This window comes from Rana temporaria, chromosome 4 (genome assembly GCF_905171775.1).
Source record: "Rana temporaria chromosome 4, aRanTem1.1, whole genome shotgun sequence".
Classification (NCBI taxonomy): domain Eukaryota; kingdom Metazoa; phylum Chordata; class Amphibia; order Anura; family Ranidae; genus Rana; species Rana temporaria.
In genome coordinates, this window is record NC_053492.1 from 411,094,900 (window position 1) to 411,109,779 (window position 14,880).

Consider the following 14,880-nt stretch of genomic DNA (forward strand, 5'->3'; position numbering starts at 1 on the left):
GCTTGTCTTCAATAAACTGTTTGCAGGCTTACTTGTGCATCATCTTTAGAAGAGACTTCCTTCTGGGACAACAGCCATGCTGACCAATTTGATGCAGTGTAAATATTAGAAATATACATGGCCTGTAATGGGAATATGGCATGACAGGAACTCTTTATATGGAGATATGGGGCCAATTTAAGGGTTTTTTATTGTAGTCACTGACACCAATGCTAGAGATTTTCATTGTGTTCACTGATACCAATCCTGGGGGTTTATCGTTGTGGTCAATGTCTACAATGCTGTGTTTTTTTTTATTCAGGTCACTGAAACCAATGCTGCTGGGTTGGAATTATTATTGTGATCACTGACACCAATGCTGTTTGTTTATATTGCAGTCACTGACACCAAAAATGTACATGTGCATTGTGGTATGTTGCAAAAAAGGCAGCAGCATCAAAAAATGTTTGTAGATGCACTGCAGCCCTGTCATTTTGAATTGGCTGCCTATCTTGATACAATGCACCTCAAAGCACAGAAATGCACTGGTATTGCGTGGTCCTCTCCAAAAGACCCAATAGACGTTCTCTGTTACTTTTAAGCTGACCACCACCATGCATTCATAATATGTCCTCAGTCTTATGAGCTGATTGACACTGGGCATCCTTTAATTTGAAAAGACTTGGGACATCTTGTGATGAAGAAGAATGTGGGGGACAGATTTAGATTGGAGGTGAGTTGAGTAGTTGCATCCTGAACTTTTTTTGTACACTGCTGGGTGCCCATTTAAGAAAATATATAATAAAAACGCTATACTATAATCAGGGCCACTGATAGGCCAGTAAAACCAGCCCTGTTGTACCGGGCCCGAAGTCCTCAACTCAGCAAAGAGGCCCTAGGAAGCCTCACAGACAGCACAGAATAAAAAAAAATGGCTTTTTGAATTACACCCCCCCTGCTTAGCCGCTCCTACTAGCTTAGGGGTGTATTATTGCTATGATCTTCTGGGTCCCTTCTCTCTAATGTGGGGGTGGAGGGACTTTTTTCTTAGTTTCGGGCTGCGCGCATGTGCACTGTATCACACACCCACTAGGCTGCTTAAAGTATCAGCCGTCAGCCTGCCGATGCGTTTGCTTGTTTCCTTCCCTGTCAGAGTGATCTCCCTCTGCTCAGCTCCCCACTCAGTCAGTAGTCAGCCCGTGAGAGGCAGCTGACAGGGTCCAGAGGCAGATGAGGAAGCCGGAATTCGTGGCTATTGCTGGGGGTGGGTGAATATAACGGTATACTGCAGTGCACGGTACATTCCTATAATGTCACCATCCATATCACTATGTATAACACACAGGCAGCAGACAGCAGGTTCTCTCTCATAGTGTGTAAATGACATGGCTTTTGGGTGCTGATTTTGTAGCTTATTGGTTATATGTTAACAAGGTCACTCTGCACCCAACAGCCATGTTATGCAACACACTGTAACAGTGCCAGCAATGATAGAGTGTGCCTGTGTGTTATAATGCTCATGATCTTAAAGAAGTTGTAAAGGTTCGTTATTTATTTTCTAAATAGGTTCCTTTAAGCTAGCGCCTTGTTGGTTCACTTACCTTTTCCTTCAATTTCCCTTCTAAATGTTTGTTTTTCTTTGTTTTCTTTGTTTTCTTTGTTTTCTTTGTCTGAATTTCTCACTTCCTGTTTCTCCTCAGTAAACTTCACACCATCATCCGAGCGGTGTTTAGTCAGCCAGAACAGCTTACTGAGGAGGAACAGGAAATGAGAAATTCAGACGAATAAAACAAAGAAAAAAAACATTTAGAAGGGAAATAGAAGGAAAAGGTAAGTGAACCAACAATGTACCAGCTTAAAGGAACCTATTTAGAAAATAAAAAACAAATCTTTACAACCCCTTTACGCTCCCAGTGTTGCTTTTTGTGATCAAGGGTTTCACACTGAGTAGAATCTGTTTTTTCAGCTGGGAATCTGATCCCTGCTGAGTGAAGTGGGCTGATGACAGGTCCATGTCCCCTCAGCTTATGCAGGTCTGTTTAGATCCATCGCTCTATATTAGTGATGGGAGGATCAGATCAGTCATGTGAACCCACCCCCAACCTTTCCCCTTTTAACTGCTTGCTTCCCACCCTCAGTACATTTACTGCAGCAGGGTGGCACGGGCAGGCTGAATCACATATATGTACTTCATCCAGCCTGTTCCTGCACTTTGTTTCAAGGCAGGGCTGGGGGAGGGGCCATGGGCGGGGTTGAGGGTTGGGCTGCGAAGGGGCCCCGCCAGGTAGGCTGTACAGGCCCCCATGATTTCTATCAGTGGCCCTGACTATAATAAAAATGCTGTACATTATTTTTATTATTTTTACTGAGTAAGCTCTGGCATAGGACATTCCCTAGTGAAACCACAGCTTGTGACTCAAGAATTTCTGTGTATGTCTAGAACCATGCAAACTATTGCTAATCTGCATGAGCTGAGTAAAGAGAAAAACACCATATTAATATAATTATTATTATTATTCAGGATTTATATAGCACCAACTGTTTGTGCAGCACTTTACAACATAAGGGCAGAAGGTACAGTTACATTGCAATTCAATACAGGAGGAGGCAGAGAGCCCTGCTTGTTAGAGCTTACAATCTAAAAATATATTGAGTAGAGTTTTAGAGAACTAAGAAAACTAGAAGGAAAGGTGAGTTTGCATGTGTTGCTTAAAGCGGGGGTTCACCCGATTTTTTTTTTTTAACATTAGATTGAGGCTAATTTTACTAAGCAGAATCGGGTGTTTTTTTTTAAAATCAATGCAGTACTTACCGTTTTAGAGATAGATGTTCTCCGTGGCTTCCGGGTATGATCTTCGGGACTGGGCGTTCCTATTTGATTGACAGCCTTCCGACGGTCGCATACAGCGTGTCACGAGTTGCCGAACGTCGGTGCGGCTCTATACGGCGCCTGCGCACCGACGTTCGGCTACTTTCGGGAACTCGTGACGCGCTGTATGCAGCCGTCGGAAGGCTGTCAATCAAATAGGAACGCCCAGTCCCACAGCCCATACCCGGAAGACGCGGAGAACATCTATCTCTAAAACGGTAAGTACTGCATTGATTTAAAAAAAAAAACACCCGATTCTGCTTAGTAAAATTAGCCTCAATCTAATGTTTAAAATTGATTTTTTAGGTGAACCTCCACTTTAAGCAACGCACTTAGGAGTGAACACTCAGAGCTGATATGGTTAGGGCCACAATCTAAAGAAACACCTATACTTTAATGGAGAGACACATTGGAAACATCAAAATCTTTCCTTAAGAGGAGATCCAGGTTCCTTCAGAAGAAATGAAAAGTCAGCAGCTACAGTATTTCCCAACATGCATGAAGAGCGCTGTGCTCTGTGAATGGACCGGCGGTGGGGGAAGGAGGAGGGGGCCGAACTTCCTAGGGAAGTGGGGAAGGGTACCTGTCAAAACCAGGTAACCGTCCCCCCCCCCCCAAAAGGTGCCAAATGTAGTAGAGGGGGGGAGGAGGCAGACAAGTGGAGCATCCCCTTTAGGGTGGAGCTCCGCTTTAAATTCTTAAAACTTCAAGGATATCTTGCAGTCCATTCTGTAAACTAGAAAATGCCCTATTTAATAATGCAAAATGATAGTAGATCCCTAATGTGACAACATCGCTATAATACGTAACAAATATTGACCATTTGACTCATTAATAGATATGAGTTGGTTTAAATAAAGTAGATTATTCCTTACTGATTCATGTGCAAATTTTGTAAGGAAATAAAGCTTTTCCAAACGTCAAAACACACTTACTAATAACAGATGTTCTGTATAAACATATTTTGAAGAAATATTTTCTTGGATGAATGTAAGGGCCCTTTCCCACATACGGATCCCGCAAGGATCCGTATGGTTCTTATCTGCTTACTCAGCGGAAATCTCTCCGTTGATCCCCGCTGAGCCGGCAGATGACAGGGTGGTCCCTACACAATGTGCAGGGACCGCCCTGTCAGATCTCTGCTCTCCCCTTTGGAGGGATTGGATGAACACGGACCGTCTGTCCGTGTTTATCCGATCCGCTCTGCAGACGAATGGAAAAATAGGATTTTCCTCCGTCTGCAGAATCGGATCATAGCGGGGACCGATGACATCGGGTGTCAGCAGATGTTCATCCGCTGACACCCGCTATCCCATAGGGATACATGTATGTCCGTATTTCATCCAAAAATGGATGGATTAAATACGAACATACCATCCGTACGTGTGAAAGGGCCCTTAACTTTCTTTGATACTTTTTTCAACCTCCATGCTCTATTTCCCCCTGTAGCCCATTCATAGTGGGTGTTCTAAGTGTACTGGACGAATGGATCAGTATCTTTGCCATTCACTGGGCCAGATTCAGCAATAGATACGACGGCGGATCTCCTGATCCGCCGTCGTATCTGTGAGACCCGACGGTCGGATCTGTGAGATCCGACGGTCGGAGCTATGCGACTGATTCATAAGTATCAGTTCCGCATAGATCTCCCTTAGTTCCGACTGGTGTAAGTGACTTACACCAGTCGAATCTTAGGCTGTAAACTCCCGCCGGCCGCTAGGTGTCGTCGCTTTTTTTTACCCGTCGCATATGCAAATGAGGAAAACCGCCGATTCACGTTCGTACGCCCGCCCGTCGCTCGTTTTCTACGTCGTTTGCGTTCGGTTTTTTCCGGCGGATAGCTACTCCTGCTATATGAGGGGTAGCTAATGTTAAGTATGGGCGGCGTTCCCGCGCCGAGTTTTAAATTTTTTACGTCGTTTGCGTAACGCGATCAGGAATCCCGATGGCCGCAATCGACGTACCCGCCGCAAACAATGACGTCCTAGCGACGTCATTTGGAGCATGCGCACTGGACTTTTTCGCGGCGGCGCATGCGCAGTTAAATCGGCGCGGGAACGCGCCTGATTTAAATTGTACACTCCCCCTAGCCGCGGAATTTGCATTCCGCCGGGGGGAGTTACGATCCAACGGTGCAGTTTGCGAGGTAAGTGCTTGCTGAATCATGCACTAGCCTCGCTTAATTGCACCGGCGGAACGTAAAAAACTTAGATCCAGCGGATCTAAAGATCCGCTGATCTACCTGAATCTGCCCCACTGTAATCTTTAGACAGTCCAATTCTGTTCACTGTGAACTACTTTACATGCTTCACATGGCTTTACTCTGAAAATTATGCTCCGTGGTATACTGTATGTACCACTGGGACTTCCAATTCCATCCCATTCAATGAGTAAGCACATTTTTGCTAGTCTTATAAAATGACAATTCTATCAATTATATTGAAGGTTGACTTCTAGGTTTCTGAATTTCAGAAAGCTATTGAAGTTATTTTAATCAAACAGAGTTTATGAGGTGATATATAAGATACATAAAAAACATTAGATGGTGTTCTCTGTATGCTGATGTAGTAATTGCTTTCCAGTGAAGTTAGCATCAAATTTATTTTTTGTGCCAAGTAAAGTAAAAAAGTAGACAGTTTTCCCCATTTATTGTGAAATATTCAACATAAAGACACAATGTTCTGTGCTCGTAGGTAATTTCTGCCCTTTAGGATGTCCTGATCTGTTCCTCTTACTCCAGCTGACAAGCTTGCACACTAATATTTCACAAAGGAAAATTCACAGGCTGTGCTAGATAAGTGCAAAGAACTCAGCTTTTTTGTTCTCGCAAGCAGGACAACAGTTTGAAGTCATTTACAATACAAGAATGTGTTAAAAGAGAGGTATTGCCAAAAGCCTTTTTTGCCATACTTCTCTTTTGAATCACAGGAATTTGCTTATTTCTGCACCCCTGTGACCCAGGCTAAAGCCCACTATCAGCTTAAGTTACAGAGCCACTCCAGTTTCTAAGTGTATCCCAGCAATAATGTTGGGATCCACCCAGATACCTGACCGGCAGCTGTCTCAGCCTCCCAGCGCAACACTGAAAGCCTAAACCAACCACCTCCTCCACAGCCTGGTGCTCCAGTGAGCGCTGGAGGGCCAGAGCAGAGAGCCGGTAACTTAAAGTCACTGCTTTCTGTTCAGTGCAATCGGTGGTCATGTGATCACTTGGTTCTCAATCTTAGAGCCGGTGGGGGACAGCTGCAGCATTGGACTGGTAAAGGAAAGAGAAAGGTGACTCTTATGCCCAGTACACATGATTGGATTTTCCTTCGGAAAAACCTTAGATGTTTTTTCGGGCGGAATTCTGCTCAAGCTTGGCTTGCATACACACGGTCACACAAAAGTTCTCTGAACTTTCGGCCTTCAAGAATGCGGTGATGTACAACACTACGATGAGCCGAGAAAATTAAGTTCAATGCTTCTTAGCATGCGTCAAATTGTTTCCGAGCATGCATCAAATTGTTTCCGAGTATGCATTGGAATTTTGCATCTCGGAATTGCTACAGACGATTCGTTGGAAAATTTGAGAACCAGCTCCCAATCTTTTGCTGGTGGAAATTCTGGCAGCAAAAATCCGATGGAGCATACAAACGGTCGAAATTTCTGTTCAAAAGCTCACATCGGACTTTTGCTGTCGGAATTTTTACGGGGCATACGTGCAGTGGTTAAAAGATTTATTACAGGCACAATGGGATTAAAAACACTTACATAGTAAGCGCTGGTAGGCATATAATGATTTGTCCTCATGCGGATTGCTGTAATCCTCGTCTGTTTGGGGGAGAGAGAAATCCGTCCTGCAGCTGCCAGAGTCCCTGGTGACGTGGATTGGCGAGGAGGTGAAGATGCGATGAGCGGCACGGGTTCTGGAACCAAGCTGGAACGCACGTGGCCAAATCTCATGCCGCGTACACATGACCGTTTTTCATGTCATGGGAAAAAACAACATTTTTCTCGACGTGATTCCTCTCAAGCCTGCCTTGCATACACACGATTGTGATAAAAAATGCTTGAGCAAAGCGCGGTGACATACAACACGTACGGCGGCACTTTAACGGGGAAGTTTCATTCGAATGGTGCCAATCTTTGGGCTGGATTATGCAAATTTCCCTTCTCACAACTTGCTTCTGAGCATGCACATTCTTTTCCCCCGTCGTTAAAGCCTACAAACGACAAAGTGAAAAAAGTTGAGAAAAAATAGAGCAGGTTCTAAGGGCCAAATCCTCAAAAGAGATACGACGGAGTAACTGCTGTTACTCCGTCGTATCCCTGGTCCCAACTATGGAACTGATCCACAGAATCAGTTTTCCATAGTTAGGGAGAAGATCCGGCATGTGTAATTGAATTACACTGCCGGATCTTAGGATGCAGTACCGCATCCGCCGCTGGAGGCATTTTGTGTCGAAATGCTGCCTCGGGTATGCAAATTAGCACTTACGGAGATCCACAAAGCTTTTCTGCTTCGTTTTTTCTCCGTAAGTATTAAGTTGCATACGCAAAATTAGGGCTGCTTTTACATGGTGTAAAGTTAGTACACCATGTAAAAGCAGACCCTTCTGTCTAGCGACGCGTTTTTTTTCGAATTTGAATTTTTTTTTTCACGCCGTATCTTTTTTTTTTTCCGACGCAACTTTATTGACATGTCGCAATCCACAAAGCCCGACGTTACGTAATTTCGCGCTATGCACGTCGGGAAAATGACGTCACGAGCATGTGCAGTACGGCCGGCGCGCGGGAGCGCGCCTCATTTAAATGGGAATCGCCCCCATGAAATGAGGAACGCCTTGCGCCGGCGGAATTTAAGTTACACGGCCAGAAATTTCTAGGTAAGTGCTTTGTGGATCGGGCACTTAGGTAGAAATTTTAAGGCAGTGTAACTTAAATTAGAAATTCGCCGTTACGCCGGGTCTTTGTGGATTTGGCCCTAAATTTTTAATGCCCATTTTTTGTGTCGAGAAAAATGCTCTGAAGCCTAAAAACGATTGTTTTTAATGACGAATATAAAAAATTGCATTTTTCTCGTCATGAAAAACGGTCGTGTGTACGCGGCATCACAAGGCCCTTTTTCATTTATTTTCTTATTTCAAAATAATAAATACGGTAATATAGAGGTTGGATAAAAAGTACATTTTGTATAGGGATAAATATATCAGACCAAAAAGAGGGAGAATTCTGTTTGTATGCTAGGAAGAGGAATTTGGTTTCAAAAGAGGGACAGTCCCTCTAAATTAGGGACAGTTAGGACCTATGATCTTTAGATGTCTGCAGTATATAGCCAACTAAAGCTGGCAATACATGGATCAAAATTTGGTGGGTCTAGTAGCAGGGGCGGACTGACCATTTGGGCTCTCGGGCACTGCAGGATGGCCCCATGCCACTAGGGGGCCCCATCAGGGTTGCCAGCCTCAGTAAAACCAGGGACAGTATGTAAAAATATGTGTTTTTTTTTACATCTGTCCCTGAAATGTCCCTTACCGACATCCTTTTGGTCTAAAAATCCCAAGATTATAGCTGCCCTGCCTCTCCGGTACGTTTTCAGTGTGTGTATGTATACTGTGTGGCCCAATAATCTATTGCCTGGGGGCCCCATAATATCCTCTTGCCTGGGGGATCCATAATATCCTCTTGCCTGGGGGCCCCATAATCTCCTATTGCCCGGGGGCCCTATAATCTCCTATTGCCAGGCGGCCCCGTAAGTTGTCAGTCTGCCCCTGTCTAGTAGGGATGGTTGAACTAAATATGTTTTAGGAGCTTTTTTTTTGCTTTGCTTTTTTTTTATTTTTTATTGAGGATACCTATTTTAGAAAAAAGTACAAAATATGTTTTTTTTTTCAAAATAGTCGCTTTTTTTGTTTATAGTGCAAAAAATAAAAAACACAGAGGTGATCAAATACCACCAAAAGAAAGCTCTATTTGTGGGAAAAAAAGGACGTCAATTTTGTTTGAGTACAACGTTGCACGACGGTGCAATTGTCAGTTAAAGCGACGCAGTGGCATATCGCAAAAAATGTCCTGATCAATGAGCAGTCAAATCTTCCGGGGCTAAAGTGGTTAAGTAAATTTACAGGCAGTCACTTTTATAAAAAAGCTAATTCCTCTTTATATTTTGCTGTAAATCCCGACAATTTTATGGCAAATATAGTCTGCAAATATAAAACTATCCAGCTACTCTAATGTACCAAAATACATAATAATAATTTTACTGGAGGTGGATGTACTGAATGATTTTACTTGTTGGATTTTCAAGCTTAGGAACTGTTTCTTAAAATCATATTTTACTTCACAGCTTGTTTTCTCAGCCGGAGTGGTTAAAACAGTACTGTCTTCCTCCTCTTTTTTCATTTACCGCTGGTATTATGTGGAGAGGCTTTGTCATTTTGTCATAAAGTAACTGGAGCTTACACTGTTAATGTAGAGGTTTTAAATTTATTTTTGTTTTGTATAAGAAACCTTTCCACAAATTTCCAAGTGACCCTTTATGTTTAGTACAGTGCATTAGCTTCTGAGAGTGCTATTAACAAAATGAAATAAGCTTTTTCGTCAAAGGCAAGGTTTGATGTATTTATAAGTAGCAGTCGTTTTCTGTATAAGTACATAAGCAAACACACAGTCTGAGGGCCTAGCATGTCTCTGATCGCCTTAGACACATAAAAGCAATGCATATACACTATATTACCAAAAGTATTGGGACGCCTGCCTTTACACTCACATGAGCTTTAATGGCATCCCAGTCTGTAGGGTTCAATATTGAGTTGGCCCACCCTTTGCAGCTATAACAGCTTCAACTCTTCTGGGAAGGCTGTCCACAAGGTTTAGGAGTGTGTAATGGGAATGTTTAACCATTCTTCCAGAAGTGCATTTGCGAGGTAAGGCACTGATGTGGACAAGATGGCCTTGGCTAGCAGTCTCCACTCTAATTCATCCCAAAAGTGTTCTATCGGGTTGAGGAAGGTCAGTCAAGTTCCTCCACCCCAAGCTCGCTCATCCAGGTCTTTATGGACCTTGCTTTGTGCACTGGTCTAAATCATTTGGTGAAGGGGGGATTATGGTGTGGGGTTGTTTTTCAGGAGTTTGGCTTGGCCCCCTACGCCTCGTACACACGACCAGACATGTCCGATGAAAACGGTCCACGGATCGTTTTCATCGGACATGTCTGCTGGCTGAATTTGGTCTGATGTGTGTACACACCATCAGACCAAATTCCCAGCGGACAAAATACGCGGTGACGTGGTGGCGACGTGGCGGCGACTAGAACGCTCCGACGTGCGCGAACCCGGAAGTTCAATGCTTTCACGCATGCGTCGAATCACTTCGATGCATGCACGGGATTTCGGGCCAGCGGACATGTCCGATGAGTCGTACTGACCATCGGACATGTCCGACGGACAGCCTTCCAGCGGACAAGTTTCTTAGCATGCTAAGAAACTTTTGTCCGCTGGAAACCTGTCCGCTCGGCTGGAAAACTGTCCGGTCAGCCCTACACACGGTCGGACATGTCCGCGGAAACTGGTCCGCGGACCAGTTTCAGCAGACATGTTCGGTCGTGTGTACGAGGCCTTAGTCCCAGTGAAGTGATCTCTTAAGGCATCAGCATACTAAGACATTTTGGACAATTTAATGCTACCGACTTTGTGGGAACAGTTTGTAGATGGAATCTTCCTGTTCGAACATGACTGTGCACCAGTGCACAAACAAGAAACTTCAACAAAGCTTTCTGAAAGCTCTGCAAATATTTTGTCAAAATTTGCTGTTCACACTGCTCTTTTAGAAGCTGAAAGTGGTTGTAAACTCTGCACTACCAATTGTACCTACAGGTAAGCCTATAATAAGGCTTACCTGTAAGTACTGTTAATATCTATTAAACTTGCACAGTTTAGGAGATGGTGCATGTGGCTGATGACTTTATTGGTGCATGCGCTCTGAAGGTCCTTACAATGCCGGACCTTAAGGCCCATTTCACACTGGGGTGGGGGCGGCATCGGTGGTAAAGCGCTGCTATTTTTATTATGAGGCGTATGCAATGTTAAGTATGGATGTCGTTCCCGCGTCAAATTTTGAATTTGCGTAAGTCGTTCGCGAATAGGGCTGGAAGTAATTTACGTTCACGTCGAAAGCAATGATGATTTGCGGCGGAATTTTCGAGCATGCACACTGGGATTCTTTCACGAACAGCGCACGTAAAATAGGCGGGGTCACCATTAATTTAAATAAAACATGCCCACATCATCCCCATTTGAATTAGGTGGGCTTACGCCGGCAGCCGTAACTTAGGGCGCAAGTTCTTTATGAATACGGAACTTGCGCCCTAATTTACGGCGGCGTAACGTATCGGAGATACATCATTACACTGGGCTACCTGAATCCAGCCCATGGTATATATAAATATGAAAACATCTGTCTACACTATCTGTCTTATTTGAAACAAAATCTCACTATTTCCTTGAGGCAGTTGCACATGCTCAGTGGGGGGAAACTACAAGTAGGTAGAAGAACTTCTTTGTTTAGATGAGGATACATTCTATCATTGTAGCCGAGGATACATTCTATCATTGTAGTAGGCTTTTCTTTTGTTCACAAAGGTACAGTAGTAGCTGTGAACTTGTGTGGGCAGCTATAGACTTTTATATGCTTATTCAATAAGAAAGTACCAAGAACAATGATGATGTGCTGCAGCAGGTTTATAGAATACTTATTTTTTCCTGCTTAAAGAAAGACTGTATAAGGTGACTGTATAATCCTTTTCATTTACCTTTATCTGTATTTTCTGTAGGAAACTTGCTTGAGAAACGTATTAAAGTTCATCTTTTCCCCATTTTTATCTGTATCACTTTGCTTTGTATACTTACTTTTAATAACTATGGTTAATTTGAATTTTTTATTCCCTTATGTGCTTTTTTTTTTATATTGCAGTGTCCTTTAGCCCTCTCCTAAAGCCTAATACACACTATCAGTTTTTTTTTGTTCAACCCAGCTAAACAAAAAAAGAAAACGGAAGAGTTTTGCCTTGTACACACGACCGGTTTTCCCGGCAGGAAAACTGCCATTACAGTTTTTCACCAGGAAAAATGGCCGTGTGTATGCTAAATTGCAGTTTTCCCAGCAGAAAAAACGCAGAGAATCCCGGCAGGAAAAAAAGAGAACATGTTCTCTATTTTCCTACCGGGATTCCCGTCGTTTTTTTCCTCTGCAGTGGTAAACAGTGCGAGGCAGTGCCGATGGAGCATACACACGGCCGGGATTCCCAACCAAAGCTCTCATGGCAGTTTTCCTGTCGGGAAACCCGGCTGTGTGTAGGGGGAAAAAGCTACCGAGCAGGTTCTCGGTTTTCCCCTAGGTTTTCCCGGCAGACTTTTTACCGCCAGGAAAACCGATCGTGTGTACAAGGCATTTGGGGGGACCTGCTGCAGTACACATAGGCCAAACGTCGGACATTTTCCTTTAAACCAGCGGATACCGCCCGATATTTGGCCCGTGTGTACATGGCTTAAAGTGATTGTGAACGATCACCTTGTAGGCTTAACCTCCCTGGCGGTATGATTATGTCAGATTTTTGCATCTCATTGTTTTGCATGGAAATTTGGCATTTTATACTGTAGGCCTGTAATTCTTAGTAATAACTCACTGTCCAAATAAGAGTCTAGAAGACATCCCAGATATGATAAAGTTTGAAACATGAAATCATACATTATAATATAATAAATAACTATAAATAATTATAACAAATAATAATATAATAATAATAAAATTTATTCAATAATGTAATCAAATCAAAAACACAAAAATGTGCTCAGTTGCAGAATTGTCGCTGTCATTACTTTCAGTGTTTGATGACAAATTTTCCCACAAATCACTATCGCTCAATTTTGTAAGTGATTCTAATTTAATATCAGTGGCCCGGATTCAAGTAGCAATTGCGCCTGTATAACCATAGGTTAACTATTTTACGTAATTTGCGTAAGTGATTCGTGAATGGTGCTGGATGCCATTCACGTTCACTTTGAAGCAAATGACGTCCTTGCGACGTCATTTGCCGCAATGCACATCGGGAAACTTTCCCGACGGATCATGCGCTCTACGCTCGGCGCGGGAGCGTGCCTAATTTAAATGATTCCCGCCCCCTACGGGATCATTTACATTAGGCGCCCTTACGCAGGGCAAGTGTACACAGCGCACACGTAATTTACGGAGCTACTGCTCCGTGAATCGCGGGTAGCGCAGTAAATTTGCGGGGGCGCAGGGCAAAAACGCTGCCTCCGCAAATAAGGGGCAAATCTACCTGAATCCGGGCCACTGTTTTCTAGCTGGTCGAATATCTCTTTTGACGTAAAGGGACACTTTTTGGTTGCCATGGACAATCTCAAGTTTCCAGGTAGAAAGAAAAGTATATATGTACAGTGTACTGTATGTGTTTAGTTTTTTTCACTTTTTGAGTTTGCCGCTAGTCTCCGTCCCTGTGCGTCACGATGCTCACAGGGAACGGAGCCCAACACATTGATAGATCGAGCGGAGTACACAGCCCATGAACACAGCAGGAGGACATCGCAGGATCCTAGGGGCAACGTAAGTAACTTTCCCAGGATACTGTGATGCAATCCCGACTGGGGCTCGAGGTTACCGCTTTTGCTAATGAAAATTCACCCCGAGTCACACTCGGGATTACCGCCAGGGAGGTTAAAGTGATTGTAAATGATCACTTTGTAAAACAGCCCATTCAGTTTAAAACTGAAACTAAAGGAAAAACATCTGTATATATATATATATATATATATATATTTATTTATAAATACCTTTTTCCCCCTTTTATAAGTGATCACATTCCCTCTGTTCTCAGCTGCATAAGAACTGGGGAGAGGAGAAGCAACAGTACACTGAGCTTACCAGTGGCTATGCGGGGGGATTATCAAGTCTGATTATCAGAGGAGAGTAGATTGAGTATCCAGCACCCCATAGCAGTAAGTAGCATTGGAAGGCTAAAGCAGATAACAACAAAACCTGGGGAATGCCCAGGGAAAAACCAAGCTTGATTACCGACCAGCTTGCAGAACAGCCAATTAACCTGTCTAACAGTATGCGTTAAAAACAGGGGTTTTGTCCGCACACATTTGCAAATGCATGCGTGAGCTACAGAGCCGCGCCAAGGCACCCTGTAATCTGTGGTCCTAACACTAAACAATGAGTGTCCCCACAATGGAGGCACATGCATTCCATTGGTGCTTGTATTGGTCCAGCAGCGCACCAACACCTTTAAGGAGGGGTGGCTCCCCTTCAGTCCACCTGCCCTCATCAATCCATTAAAATGCATGTGCCTCCATTGTGGGGACACTCATTGTTTAGTGTTAGGACCACAGATTACAGGGCTCTGTGGCTCACGCATGCATTTGCAAATGCGTGCGGACAAAACCCCTGTTTTTAACGCATACTGTTAGACAGGTTAATTGGCTGTTCTGCGAGCTGGTCGGTAAGTAGGCTTGTTTTTCCCTGGGCATTCCCCAGGTTTTGTTGTTATGAGCATCCAGCACAGCTAGAGAACTGACCACAGTGTGTTCTCCTGCTTAGTGTGGTCAGTTTTTTTTATTTTATAGGAAAGCAGAGGAACTAGCAGGAAACCCATGGATTTCACTCAAAGGGAGCAATACAAAGAGAACAGGATACTTTCTCATACAAGTACAGCAGGCACATATCAAAAAATTCAGAAATTCTGGGGTAACAAACATTTTAAGTTTTACAAATCTTGATGGTTACCATGGGTTGATATGCTCCTGAAGAAGTTAGATTATTGCCACGAAACACATTGAGCTAAAGGATATGCCCATCATTATGTTTTGTTAAAAATATGGAAGAGTGGGATTTATATATGTATCATTATATGAATATTATGTAAATTATATGGCGATGCACGATAGTGTTTACAAATCAGCTTGCTGTTTTTATTCATGTAAAAGATTTTAATCTATTGCTTAATAAATCTTTTTATGCAAATATTGTACCTC